The sequence below is a fragment of the Haliotis rufescens genome, unplaced genomic scaffold, assembly GCF_023055435.1.
Source record: "Haliotis rufescens isolate VD_foot unplaced genomic scaffold, xgHalRufe1.0.p SCAF_2, whole genome shotgun sequence".
In the NCBI taxonomy this organism is placed as follows: domain Eukaryota; kingdom Metazoa; phylum Mollusca; class Gastropoda; order Lepetellida; family Haliotidae; genus Haliotis; species Haliotis rufescens.
The window spans coordinates 76,982,751-76,997,040 of record NW_025963890.1 but is presented as its reverse complement, the minus strand read 5'-3'; the positions used below and the strand labels follow the sequence as shown (position 1 = coordinate 76,997,040).

The 14,290-nt window shown below is 37.8% G+C and overlaps 1 protein-coding gene across 1 annotated transcript in view; it reads left to right on the top strand.

Moving 5' to 3' along the window:
• The window catches only part of LOC124125410 (multiple epidermal growth factor-like domains protein 10), a 344,612-nt gene that overhangs the window by 50,972 nt on the left and 279,350 nt on the right, over window positions 1–14,290 (top strand). The window lies entirely within an intron of this gene.

Below are 14,290 nucleotides of genomic sequence, written 5' to 3'. Positions count from 1 at the left end.
ACACACAAACGCGCCATCTCTGGTCAGTAACAAAGACACAATCATATTATCTCTTGTCTGTAATAATGACGTTCCCTCTCAACAACACACAGACACATCTTTTGAGGTCAGTACAAAAAGATGTCAGTCATCTATAGTCAGTACACGAGCACCTCCTCTCTGGTCAACACACAAGGACATCATCTTTAGTCAGTAGTGAAAACGTCCTCTCTAGTCATCATCATACCCTCCCTGGTCAGTATACAAATTCGTCCTATCCAGTCAGTTCTCAAACACGTCCACTCTGGTCAGAGCGCAAGAACGCCCACTATCGTCAATAAACAAGCTTCACCCCATCAGTCAGTTATGCGGGACGTCCTCTCTGGTCACGATACAAGCACATTCTCTATTGTCCGTAATAATGACGTCATCACTAGCCACTACACAAGTACGTCCTGTCTGTACTCAGGGACGTCTTCATTTGCTAGCACACAAGCATGATTACTTATGATGCCCAATTCATGACAGCATGTCATTCGTATTGTCACATCACTCGATGAGGAAACATTTTTACTTAACAAGAAATGACAAATATCCTCTATGTATTTCCTCTATTCTGGGGCATCAGGAATAACATTTTGTGGACATCTTACAATTTAATCTTGATAAAACAAACTCCATGGGTGATCAAGATTGTCACCAGATATTTGATTAGATAAGCTCTACAAAGACTGAGTAAGTGACTGTGTTAATTTGTTTCATTATCATGTCATCATATCCAGAATATCTTCGCAGGGTTTCCGGTATAGCATTGATCACCAGTAACCTTCGCTTGACGTAAAAGGAAACTAAAGTAGACAGATTTTGTTGATTACGTGTTTTAGTGCGCAGATGTCGTAGGTCTTTTCCTAAAATATCTAGTACTGGTTTCTCTGGTACAGACTGAATTATTTACATATTGCTGTGACATAGCTTGAATACTGCTGTCGGAAGTATTAAACACCCATCTTTGAATAAGAATACACAGCTGGGTATCCAAGATTCGCCAAATTCAAATATGCAAATACCCTATTGCTATCTGTTACTTTAGTCTATCAGGTGCCACAAACTTCAAATATATACTGTCTAATCACAGCAAAACATACCGAGTAATGGAATCGATGAAGAATCGGCAGGTTGACTTTCTAACTTATGTTACCCTCTCACATGTCGTTGAAGAGGACCCATATGAATTTTGTTCATATCAATATGATTTATGTGGAAGACGTTGAATGGGACGAATGGAAAAGAAATGTAAGTTATGTTGCATATATAGTACATCCCCAACTAATAGATAACGTGCAGGGTTGAAATAACAGCTAGGAAGTTGAATCAAAATTCGGCTTACTTTGAAAGCACGTGATGCTTGGACATTGTTTGTATCCATTATAGCATAGTAAGTTGGAAGGGCAAGTTCATTCAAATGATCATATGTTGACTGCCTGTGTCAGTGTGTGTGCGTGTGTCTGTGTCACGTGTCTGCATGTACTAGCCCGGTTTTATATTTTCACGCCAACATGGAAATCCGACACAGTGTACTGACTCTGAGTGACAGTGATGTCATAAGAAATCGAGTGATATCATTAGACTCGACGTGATATCATTAGTCTTGAAGTGATATCATTTGACTGAAAGTAATGTCAACAGAGTGGAATTTTCACTTTCGCCTCATGGCCTGCGATCCAACCACCCAGATGTCATGTGTAATCTCGAGGTACATGCAGCTCGAGTGGCACTGTTGTATTCAATATGTTTGTAGGAGTACACAACCTCGGTGTTCTTGTAATATTGACCTAAGTGACAATGACCCATTGGACAAGGGGGCCATCAGCTTTCACCAGGTGATTCCACGTGGCATGGGCTGATCGACGGCTCGACACTGCCAACAATAACAAGACACTGAGCAGAAGCCAAGCAGTTGCGTTTAATGAGTCACCAGAAAGTACCCATTTGGAGGTATACCACGATACATACACGAACACACAGACAGACACAGGAGGGACTGTATCTACATGGGGGCTTTGCTTACACAATCTACACGTGACTAACACATGCTCATATGTTATAACATGGTATCTACAAATGTATATAAAGCATATCATCAACACAGGTCCATGTTGTATTGCACGATAACATGTAACATTAGCTAAATGATGATAAAGATATTGCATGGTCTATGATATACTCTATGCCTACATGTACATGATGAAATGCAGTGTACACATGACATGATGCCTCATTTGTTGGTATATGACAAAGACTTCAGCCGCATGCAGAAGTTGGAGAATGTAGGGAATACAGGTTGTTAGTTAGAAAGTCTAAATTACGCAGAGAATCAGAAACGCAGATTTATTTTTCAGTGTCTCAATTCGCAATTTTAGATAACTCTGCTACCTTTGTTATACCAAAACATGGGTGCGCAATTAAATGTGGCGGACTGCACCAGTCCACATGCTTGGTCTGGTCAGTGTTCAACAGCTCCAAGCAAGAAGTACATGTACTTCCACATACTTATTAATTGACATCTTATTCTCCTCTGACCTGACGTCACCGGATGTGGGTCTATTCTGATAATTGTTAATGACGATGTGGCTGAAATATTGCTGATGTGACTATAAACCTTAACTCACCCACTCACTCTTATGAACTGTCATCTGCTGTCAGTCAGTCAGTCAGTTAGTTTGACGCCACTTTTAGCAATATTCCAGAATTCCACAGCAGGAGATTGATGTCATTGCAACAGTAACCTGCGGGTCATCAGACACACGTTGCCTCATGGATATATTCGACTCTTCTACAACAAATAACGTATGGTAACACAGATAAGGTCTTAATTTAATAAAACAATTATTTTCTGGATAAAAAAATAAAGGCTGTGTTTCATCATTTTAATCGGCGAGCTAGCAGCTACTTAGACATAAACAGTACCACTAAGAGACATCTTAAAATTTTCTTCCGGAAGTTTTTTTCGCAATTATTGAGAATTTGTAAAGAAGAAAAATGCGTTGTGTAAGGATTCTTTTCCTGGTTACGGGAAATAGTCAAAGTACAGGAAAAACAAAGATTTAACCCATAGCCCATGAAGTAAAATGTCCCAAGTCAGATAGTTCTGATATTTCACATGGTCGCAGAAAAAGAGGCATGAAGTCATTAAAGGTTATAAGTTTGATAAAAACAGAGCAGACAAGTGGCGCTGACTTTTCGAGAAAGAACCATAGTGTGCACAGTGCAGAAAACACGGCACGTCCTAACCATATGACTGCTGCACTAGTACAGGGTGAATTGTGTGACAAGTACGCGAGACTCGGGCTACTTACTACTGAAATGTAGAGTAGTCATGCATATCTTAGTTTATGATCAGGAAATATTCCCATAATCTCGTGGTACGTATGTGTACATCAGTGAAGGTTAGCATTTTTCTAAACTGGTTTGCAATGTCTGTGATGTGAGGATGTCGAATTCATGCCCAATAAAATAAGTTATGTAAGTGATTCATGTATAGGCGACCCCGGTCACACTCTGACATGAATAGTACAACAATCTTCTAGACACTCTTCATATAATGAGTCAAATTAAAAACTTCACATTTTTAAAAGTAATCCCATATATGATATACAACTGACAAGTACCAGAGAAGGTAATTTTTAATCATTAATGTCCAAAGAAGGATTTTAATTAACGGTGGTAACCATAATTTGCTCCAAGCACCTACGGTATTCAGTAATAACATCACACTGCAAACACGAAAACGTCGTTTTTTTCCGTATATGGTCATTGGACGGAAAAACGACTAAAAATTCATTAAAATTGATTAATTGGTCAGCGTCTAGAAAGTGTCCAGAAAAGGGTCGAGTTTTTCAAGCGTAAAATGGACGGAAAAACGATGCTTTTTGCTCCGCCTTGTACAACTGTTAACGGCCAATCAGATGGCGCTGGTCCCCCGACGCACGTGATGTCCAAGGCTTCCCTTCGGAAGCTTTAGGTTTCGTATTTCTGGCATGCCTTGCTCTAGTATCTGTCGCGCGCAGTGCAGCGAGATTTGCTGATAAGCCAGTTTTAGGATATGTTACATGTTAATGGAATTCAGACACGCGCCAAGAAGTCAAACCAAACAATGTTACTAAGTTTATTGTGGTAACGGCTATGTACAGTTACCCCTATCGGATAATGGGTTGTGTTTCATTTGGTTATAACAATAACTAATTTTTAAATGTGAAGTTTACAAGATATACGACTTGGACGCGAGGTCGGTCACATGACGTTCTTGAAAAGGCGTAAACACTGACTACTTCCACATTCCTGGGGAAAACCCTTGGAATTCCCTGGTACGAATTCATACAGAAGCGTGGTTGCAAGCCCATTTAAGGATACCCTCGCTGCCACCCATCCCAGAAAAAAAACACGAAAAAAAATCCAAACTGTCGCAGTGACAATTTACAGAAATCTATGAATTTGTCTTAGTATCTATTTGACACATCTTCACAATCACCTTTCAATGATCGGCCAATTGATCAGTGATGCCAAAGGCTTGAAATAGCCACAGGTTAATTAACAACTTCGAAAATATCTCCCGTCACGTTTATCGTGTCGGCCATTTTGACGTATTGTACTTGATGTAAATGTATTACGACGCTCTGTCATTGTAATTGACTTACTGTGGTAATTCTGTAAAAGATCTTCTCATCTAATGAGGATATTGTTTGGAATATATTTCTTGTAAACATACTAAAACATATGTTCCTCGCTTAGGGGGAACTATTTTATTCCGGGGTGGCCCATTAAATCTAGTAGTAAGTCAAGGCACCATGCGTGATCTGTTATTTTATGTGTTTAAATTACGATTTGGGGCGTTCATAAAATACACTGACGCAAGTATATTCTATTCAAATCAATTGGATAATTGAATATGCTTTCTTTTACAAATTACATAACATCACTGCACAAAATATGAACAGTTGCAGTAACACACTACGGTAATCGCATTAAACATCATTTTCAACTGTACAGTATTTCAGTATTTCAGTTATATCATGGTGTATCAGACTGATGTGGAATAAAAATCCGAAGTGGTTCAAGTCCTCCAATGGGTGTTCGGGAAAAGGTGAGCGTATCCTGCCACACAAGTGGCACCCGTCACAAAACATGCATGGACAAGTCAATTGTTCACCTGAACAAAGCACGGAAACACACAATGATGCCCGTCCTCAGTTTTACCGAGCATGTAAATTATTTTGTCCGTCAAAAACATGGACGAGTATAAACAATATGTTCATTCACGTAATACATGTCATACATTTGACAAAATGTATTGACTCGGAGCATTATTGTTAATCACAGCGTATGCAGTTGAACTCATCACCCATCCCATTATTGATAACCCTTCTTGAAGATCTATGAAATCAGAAGCTGCAACACTCTAACTTTTAACTGGCATGTCAGACTTTTATTTCATTACTCAGTTTTATTTGCACGGATTACTATGGAAGGGACATTGTCTCGTTGTCGCATTGACGACGCCTTTACAAAAACAAGCAAAACGTGTCAAAATTAACAAAAGCGCGACAATTGGCCATTTGTCGCATTGTCGCGTGTTCGCATTGTCGCTCTTTGATAATCCTTTTCTTTATTTTACAAAAGGGCGACGATGCCGTAACGCGACATTTTCAAGGTCAAAATATGTCTCGTTGTCGCATTGTCGCCCCATCACAGATGTGTATAAAAGGCGTAAAGTTCAGTTATTGTTAAAGTTAGGAAGTTCAACCTGATAAATGTACGTCTTGAAATGAAAACACAAGTCCGTCCGCGAGTCCATAACGTTTTATTGTGAGCTCTTCTCTAAAAGTGCTTAGTGTTCAACTCCCAGTTCCAAACACGTAGTACCTCCTCAATAATCCACATACCTCCAGTGCAGTGGTCTTCCGGGAGATCTTACTCTTGACCGTATTAGACAACTGACGAGTGCACGCCTGACCTGTGACCTCGTTGGAACCCTCGTGATGTGTTTGCCGAAGGGAGAGGTGTAGGAAATGTGTGCTCCAGCCCAGCGCAGAGCTCGCGACACACTGTATACTGATGTATACAGTATATTGCAGTTGATATACTGTATACTGCATGTGATACTTATTTGCGGACATGTTACAACTTTCAAGATTCAAGATTCAATTTGCATATAATTCATATACAACTGACCGCCGTCATATATCACTAATACTGCTGAGAGCGGCGTTAAAACAAATTGTTTTCATAATGGAGCGCTGCAGTCATTTAAAATAGAACCGTATACATATGTACATGTAGTACCAACTCACTCTATTTGTTTCGAATATTCAGCAGAAAATATATTATTAACCAGGTCTTTGTGAAAAGATATCAGATTTTTATAAGCAGCCACACAGGGATGATAAAGGACCCCTCGCTGATTAGGTTCTTGTTTACTTAAGAGCAGAGTTGGCCATGTTAGATGTTGTAACCAAAATCCAGGCGCTCCGGCGGGGGGGCAAGCTGGTCTTGTTAGTGTATGGTATGAGCTGTGACGTTGACCCAAGAGAATAATGTAAAACATGAGACCAACTCAAGTCTTTAATGATTGGGAAAGTCTAGATTTTCACAGCTCTAGCCTGAAATTAAGAATTGTTCTATGCTCCATTTTAATTGTATTATTTTCATTTTGTAGACATGGATGGACCAACCAGGAAAGAAATTGATGGAATATTAATATTACATGTTACCACTGATCCAGTTAAATTCATCACACAATAATAAATTAGTATTTGACATTACGGCATTTGGTTATTAGGGCATGATCATGTAAATGTTCACTGTAGTAATGTACACACCAGTCAACTTGATTATAATTTTTATCAAAGTGTAGCGCGGCATCAACGATTACTTTATGATATCCTAACTTGTCATCGATGTATTGACATCGAACAATGGACGGCAATTCGAAATTCTTATGGATAGCTTCAATAGGGACAGCGCCGGTGTCAGTACAATTTTCCTAGTTAAAATAAGTATCTACAAAATATATTCTGAAGCAGACAAGAACAATATTGTTTTATTAATGCTTACTTTCATGGATAGAATTAAGGCAATCTAGGCTTGCCAAATCGTTCTAGACTTGAGCTGGATTCCTTTTAAATTTATTCTGTATGGTCTGGGAGACGAACGGGCGTCAGTATCGCATGGAAAACTGGGACAGCCTTAATCAGTGTAATCGGATATGTTGTGGAGTTTCGGTTGTGGGCTGTTTGCTGAATATATAGAACTGCGAGATATCTATACTCTGTATTCTACCGTCATGGTAGCATATATATTTTCTATGTCGCTTTTTGAATTATCCACAAATAATGAGAACTACAATGTAAACCTCTCTCTCGAGATATGCAATAATACTACTGAAGGGCATATCTAAAAACATGGGACTTCTCGACAAATATTTCTTTCTTAAATACTACCCGTTACATGTATTCTGATCATTATATCATACTTTGTACAGTTTAAAAGTCAAATAATGGCAAATTGTGTATCTTTCTACATTTTGAATTAATTATATTTTCTGAAATAAAACCTTAGCATCAGATAGTGATATACACGAATATGATCTATACTATTATAAATGAATTATCAATTTTGTTCTATGAATTAGATAAACAGCAATATGATAGTAAAACAAATTATTTTAATCTATTCTTGTGAGTAGGTAACGAGAGATCTAGGCAACGCACTAACGTAGCCATTTATGAAAAATGAAATCTTAAAAGTTTAGGGGTTTGAACATGCACATTGAATGACAGGGAAGAAAGCAACGCAATAATTAAATTATGAATCAAATTATGTTATAAATATAACAGAATATTTGGAAAATATAAGTTTAATTTCTCATTGTTAGAAGGTGTTTAATAATTATATAGATTTTGTTTGATTGTTTGTTGTTTAACGCCGCACTCAGCAATATACCAGCTATATGACGGTGGTTCGTAAATAATCCAGTCTGGACCAAACATTTAGTCATTATCATCAAGAGCACCGATCTACGCATTTGGGATACGATGACATGCATCAACCAAGTCAGCGAGCCAAGTCGCCTTCGTAGAAGCATGGGTTGTTGAATGCCTATTCTAACCCAGATCTTCACAGGTATTTTTTTAAATAATAAGGTACTATGAAATTCTGTATATGTCCATACTAAGTGTGTATAAGTAGATGGATAATATGTCCATACACGCCAAGTAAATGGTATATGCATTAATTTAAAATTTTATTGCAAATGATTCAATGATGAGTTCTTTCACAAGTCCATATTTCAAGGCATGTATTTGATATTCATAATAACTCCACAAAAGCTACACAATGGCAACAAAACGGTACCAGCATCACAGATACCAATAATACATGAGATACATATAATTACTTTAAAGTTAAAACATGTATCTAAATAGAAAATTAGAAGGATACACTTCCGACATTTTTCGTATTTTGTTTTCGTTTGGAGAGAGAAGTTGTGATTGGTATCTGATGGGTGCAAACAGGTGTTCCCTTCCGCCCAGGCCTTAGGGCAATGCTATAGCCCAAAATGAAACAAACATTGTTCAACAGGTTCAGACTCAAATTTCTATCCCACTTGGGCTCCTTTTAAATTTAAATATAATTTCTCGTGTCGATATGTGTCAGAAGAAATGAAATATTACAGCACTGGTGAATAGGTTATATGCGCATGTCAGCGTCGATCCTATAATATCCTTTTATGCAAAATACATATATACTGATGAATTAAGGTAGTAATACTACGCAAATATATGTCCAGATGCATACATCAGTATCATCTCGTGATCTTAATTCGTGCTTTGAGCCCTTTTTCTACCGGAGATTCTGGGGTGTTACATCACACCAGAAAGCCAGGTCCAAATTCAAGTCATAATTTCATGGTCAGTCTTGTATGTTGGAAACCAATATCGCAATATCATCCAAATGTCCATACATATATGTCCACATTTATATGTATAAAGCAAGTCGTCCTGCACTCTTCCTTAAAAGATAAATGTTAAGTATTTCCTCTGTATGGATTTATATAATGTAATATCGTTTTAATGTAATGCTGATGCAGTAAACGTACCACAGACCTAATGCTAGAATAACATCTAATTTCTGAAATGAACATACTTTACAGAAAAAAACAGTTGTTTAAACAATACTTATAAAATATAAGAACAAGGAGCCAAGAGCCAAATATTGGGCTGTGTTGGACATATTTGTTTCGGGGTCTTATGACAGACAAACCTGATGCCTTTAAGTATAAAGATAAGTAAGTATAGATGTTGTACATATTCAAATATGTTCGTGATTAGTGGTAACTATTTATGCCATTATTTCAAATTAGAATGAGAGCACATCAGGAAAGCATGGTACTTTAATATACGTATCTTGTTAACCCAATATTCTTTTTTAAGTTAGGGCAGCATGTATATCGAGAGTATAGGTTTGGTGCGTGACTTATCACACACAGTACTTTCAGAAAGTGTGCATATTCTGTTTATCGGCAATAAATAACATAAGACGATTCATACGGGTAAATACGATTTACTTCAGAACTAGTATAGATTATTTAAGGTTAGGGGGAAATGTATGTAATTAAATCAACTTTGGCCGGGTTTGAAGGATTTGGGTCCTGGCTTGGGCTTTGTGTTGGACGTGTAGACGTCACTACCAGGTTTGACGTATCAATGACAAAAATGATGTCAGATGCAATTCTCTGCCTTTTCGGGTGAACAATTGGCTTGCCTTTGGATGTGTTTGTGGCGGGTGCAACTAGTGGATCGGAATGAGCTCGCGTTTTTGCGAGCATCCAATGTCATCATTTATTATGATGAATCATGAAACATGCTCCTGATGTTGTCGCAATGGTGCAGTTGGCGCTACTTTTGGCAAGGGTTTCTCATGATAATGGAAATTCTTATGTCGCTTTTGTTGACCGATAAACATGAAAAGATATAATGTTAGTGTATATGGTCATGTTATTAAGAAACAAACGACGAGTGGGAGTTGTTTATTGTACGATAAACAACGACCGAGACTCGTTTATTTCTATATGAGATATCAACATTACGTACAGCCTCTTTTAGGGTGTTAAATTAGGAAAAAATACACGCTTTACAATATTTACCCGTACTTAAATAATGATGATTCCTTGAATAGAATCCGACAGCGGCCATGCTAGATAAATCCATTTTAGGATTTGAGTTTGGTCCCGCATATTCTCACAATTTTCTCGTCAATCATCTGTACCTTTTCTCCCAATACCGATTGTCATATCACTCTCATTTTCGGATTCTCCAGCAACATTTATTGGGAACAACTCACTGGACACATACCTCTCAAAAATAAGGTCAAATTTACAAATCTTTCTTTTCAAGTTGCGAGTGCATGTTCGAATCTCAATAAATGGCGTCATGATAGAACAATGTTTTATCGTGAAATAAATATCGCTTCCTTCTTTGTTCTTTGTGATTTATCGCGTAGCTATCTTATATCATCAAATGCCAATTTCTAATTGCTTTATCATGACGTATCCGTGTCATGTAGCAATAACATACACAAATATCGTTGACTTCGACGTTGAATAGTGTCATGAAATATGATTATCCTCTTGTGTGCAATATTTCTGGTTGATAAATCTAACATATTCTTACTTTAAGAATAGCGACTATACATTATTATATATCCCTTATCAGGTCTCTGTAACATTTGCAAAATAATACAAATATAAAAATACAACTGAACCTAAATGTAATGTTTTAATATCCTTACGTTGCTGAGTGCAGCATTTAACAACAAACAAACAAAACATAATATCTTTAAGAATGATGTTAACAATTCCGATGCTAAACATAATCTCACAATCTCCATACCTCTTTCTCTCTATGAAAGCATAATAACTTTTTTTTAATAATCTGAAGGAATAATAATGGCAATACTATCATAATTATCATCATTATTTATGTTACTTATCCTCAAGTGAAGTAGTCCTCCACACTATACATTCAGTGAAGAAGCCCATGAACATATGAACTATATAACATACATTCATGGAAATTAGATGAACAGTTGAAGTTAGCAAATGATATTATTCGGTCGAACGTCTATCAGCCATCTATTCTATTCATGAACAACATTTCACGTGGGACCAACAGAGGGAATTATGACTATCGACTTGCTAATTATTTTTTATATTCATGCCAGCTCAAACGATCTATTGGCTTGATTTATTGTTATGGTATCCACAAAATAAGTAGGATCCGATTTTTTCCGTTTTTGTTGAAATAAAACTGAATAATATTTGCTGTTTACATATCAAAGTTTGCCAAATTGTTACAAAATGTTTGCCCACAGCAAGGCTACGTATCCCCAACATATTGTGCTAGGCACAGTATCACTGGACTGAGGGAGGGCGGTATTCCTCCTTGTGGGTCACCTGCTTGGCAATATAGGACGGGAAAACTGCAGGGGGTGAGGGCAGTTAAGTTGATGGTACAGACAGATAAGAGAGATCATTTTACAAATGTGAAACCTCAGTCCACAAAGGAAGAGGCGAAAGCTGAAACTTGGTGAGGTTTACAGAACAAAGGCAGTTATTTCTAGTTTCTTACTGACTCTCGAAGATACATTAAATAAAACAATTAATGCGCGCGTGCGTGTGTGTGTGTGTGTGTGTGTGTGTGTGTGTGTGTGTGTGTGTGTGTGTGTGTGTGTGTGTGTGTGTGTGTGTGTATCAAGAATCAAGAATTGTATTGTACGGAACACCCTCGTAGGGCAGGGTACAAACTATCTACATATGGAATAAATATAACTATCAACATGGGAGGTATATATACATAATGTACATTATATATATAAATATTACATAAATTTTCATTCATAGTGTATAAACATTTATATATATATATCATGAGGAGGCTGGCAGCGTGTACTTTAATGATGCTGATACTGTACAGATAAGACATAATAATAATCATAAGGTCATGACTTGATGTTGTCTATAAGAGAGGTTCTTTTAATAAACATGTCGGAGATAGTTTGTGAAACATATTTTGCTCTTTCTGGACAGGGGTTCAGGATATTTGCTCGGATTTTATTATCATTTTGGCAGATTTGGAGGTCTAGTGTTCGAAGAAGTATCTGCCTTTTGTTCTGATAATTTGGACAGTACAAAAGGAAGTGTTTCTCATCTTCTATCTTATTTAGGTTACATAATTTACATATTCTCTGGTCGACAGGCGTGTTAGTGTATCGGCCTCTTTCAATCTCCAGATTATGGCAACTGAGTCTTAATTTGGTTAAAGCTAATCTATGATCTTTACATTTTATAGCTGAAACATGTATGTGTATGTGTATGTGTGTGTGAGAGGTAGAAGAAGAACTGTACACCATACAAATGGCTACGTATGTAGTTGGGGTAGATATGTTGAATGCCCGGCAAGTATGACCTTTGAGTCACTACAGTTGCAGTCATTAAAACGCGTAAAACAGTATTTGAGTGAAAGAAAACACTATAAGTGAGTGAAACAAAAGACCTCAGTACAGGCACAACCAGTCCCCCAACCCCAAGTCTGCATGTATCAATACTCATACCTGCCACATCCTCAACCGCTTAACTTACTCACACAATCATCTGACAACATGTTCGCCAACCCTCGTATCACAATGCATGCACGCATGCACGCATGCACGCATGCACGCACGCACACACACACACACACACACACATCACATTCTTCTTTCCCCACCATTATGTCTACGTCAGCCATCATGGATCCATGCGCATGCTTTCATACATAATCCATCCTCCCACCATTCCCCAACATCCATCGAACTATAACTATATCCGCCCTCATGTATCGGTATTCGTGCTTTCGTACATACATACACCCTCCCTACCATTCCCCTACATCCATCGCAGTATAACTATGACTATAACCGCCTTCGTGCATCCGCACTTATGTTCACATTGCATTGCATATGCATCGAATTACACGTTTAAAATATCGTAAATATTTTACAACATGTACATATTATATATCAGCAAACAGCGATTATTATAACGCAATAGATTTCATCCGTCAAAACATCACAGAAAGAGGGGCAGCCTGGAATTTTACAATGGCATCTGAATGCACTAAGACGTTCAACTGGTCAGGAGGTGAGAGTTGCGGAAGATTACGGTAAACTTCAGTTACAGATCTCCATTACGAATATCTAAAGTATGAATAAAGATCACAGCTTGCTATGACGTGTACTTCATGCCTGCAGAAATTAGCAATGTCCTTAGCTCTAAATTGTATGTCTAAATGCTTATGTAGACAAAGACCCAAATGTATATAGGCATGACCATATTATATTCTACGCAAATATCACCACATTTAAAAACAAAGCTAGATTGAGTCTTTGAAGGGCATTAAGAACTGATACACACAAGGAAAACTATTTATGGATGTCAACGGAGGAACACTGCGTTTCGGAATATATACTTTCTCCTTCATCAGGTGCATATTATTAAATGCTATGAGGCAGAGAACATATATTTGTACCTGTAAGAACAACAAAAGTAAAAAGATAGCAAAGAAGGGAACGCAACAAGGGAAGCCAACAGATAACTGGCATGGTGCTGATTACCCCGCCTCCCGTTTGCCCATTGTCCATTTCCCATTACCAATCATTCATAAGTTAAGTTTTGGCTTTAATTTGTCCATTGATAATCAACCATCAACGTCTATTATCTCCACCCTAAAAATATGTAGTTTACTGAGAAAGTGGTATCCAAATATAATGTGTGTTACTGTTGACCACTTTCTTCAAGGCATTGTTGGTTCAAAGCTTTCGGTCATAGAAGCCGTGCCATTTTTCTCTTGTCAGAGGAGTACACGAAGTATACGTCATCTGGACTAACATTGTTGGTTCGGTGGCTGGGTTAGATCGCCAACTTTGTGTTCTGGCGATTGGGTGCCTCACTCACAGTGTGGGTTCAAATCCCGGACGGGGCTCAACCCAAGAAAGTACGAGAATCTGTACTTTACTAAGAAAGTGTTATCCCAATTATAACATTTGTTGTCAAGAAAACACAATAAATGTATATTCGGCTTTGGATGGGTAATGATATCACAGACATATACGGATAGTGATGATGACTTGGAGGAGCTTCGTAACGCACGTCTTCTCAATTCAGGGATTGGTAAATCCAAATATGTGTGTGCGCGTGCGCGCGTGCGTAAATGTGGGC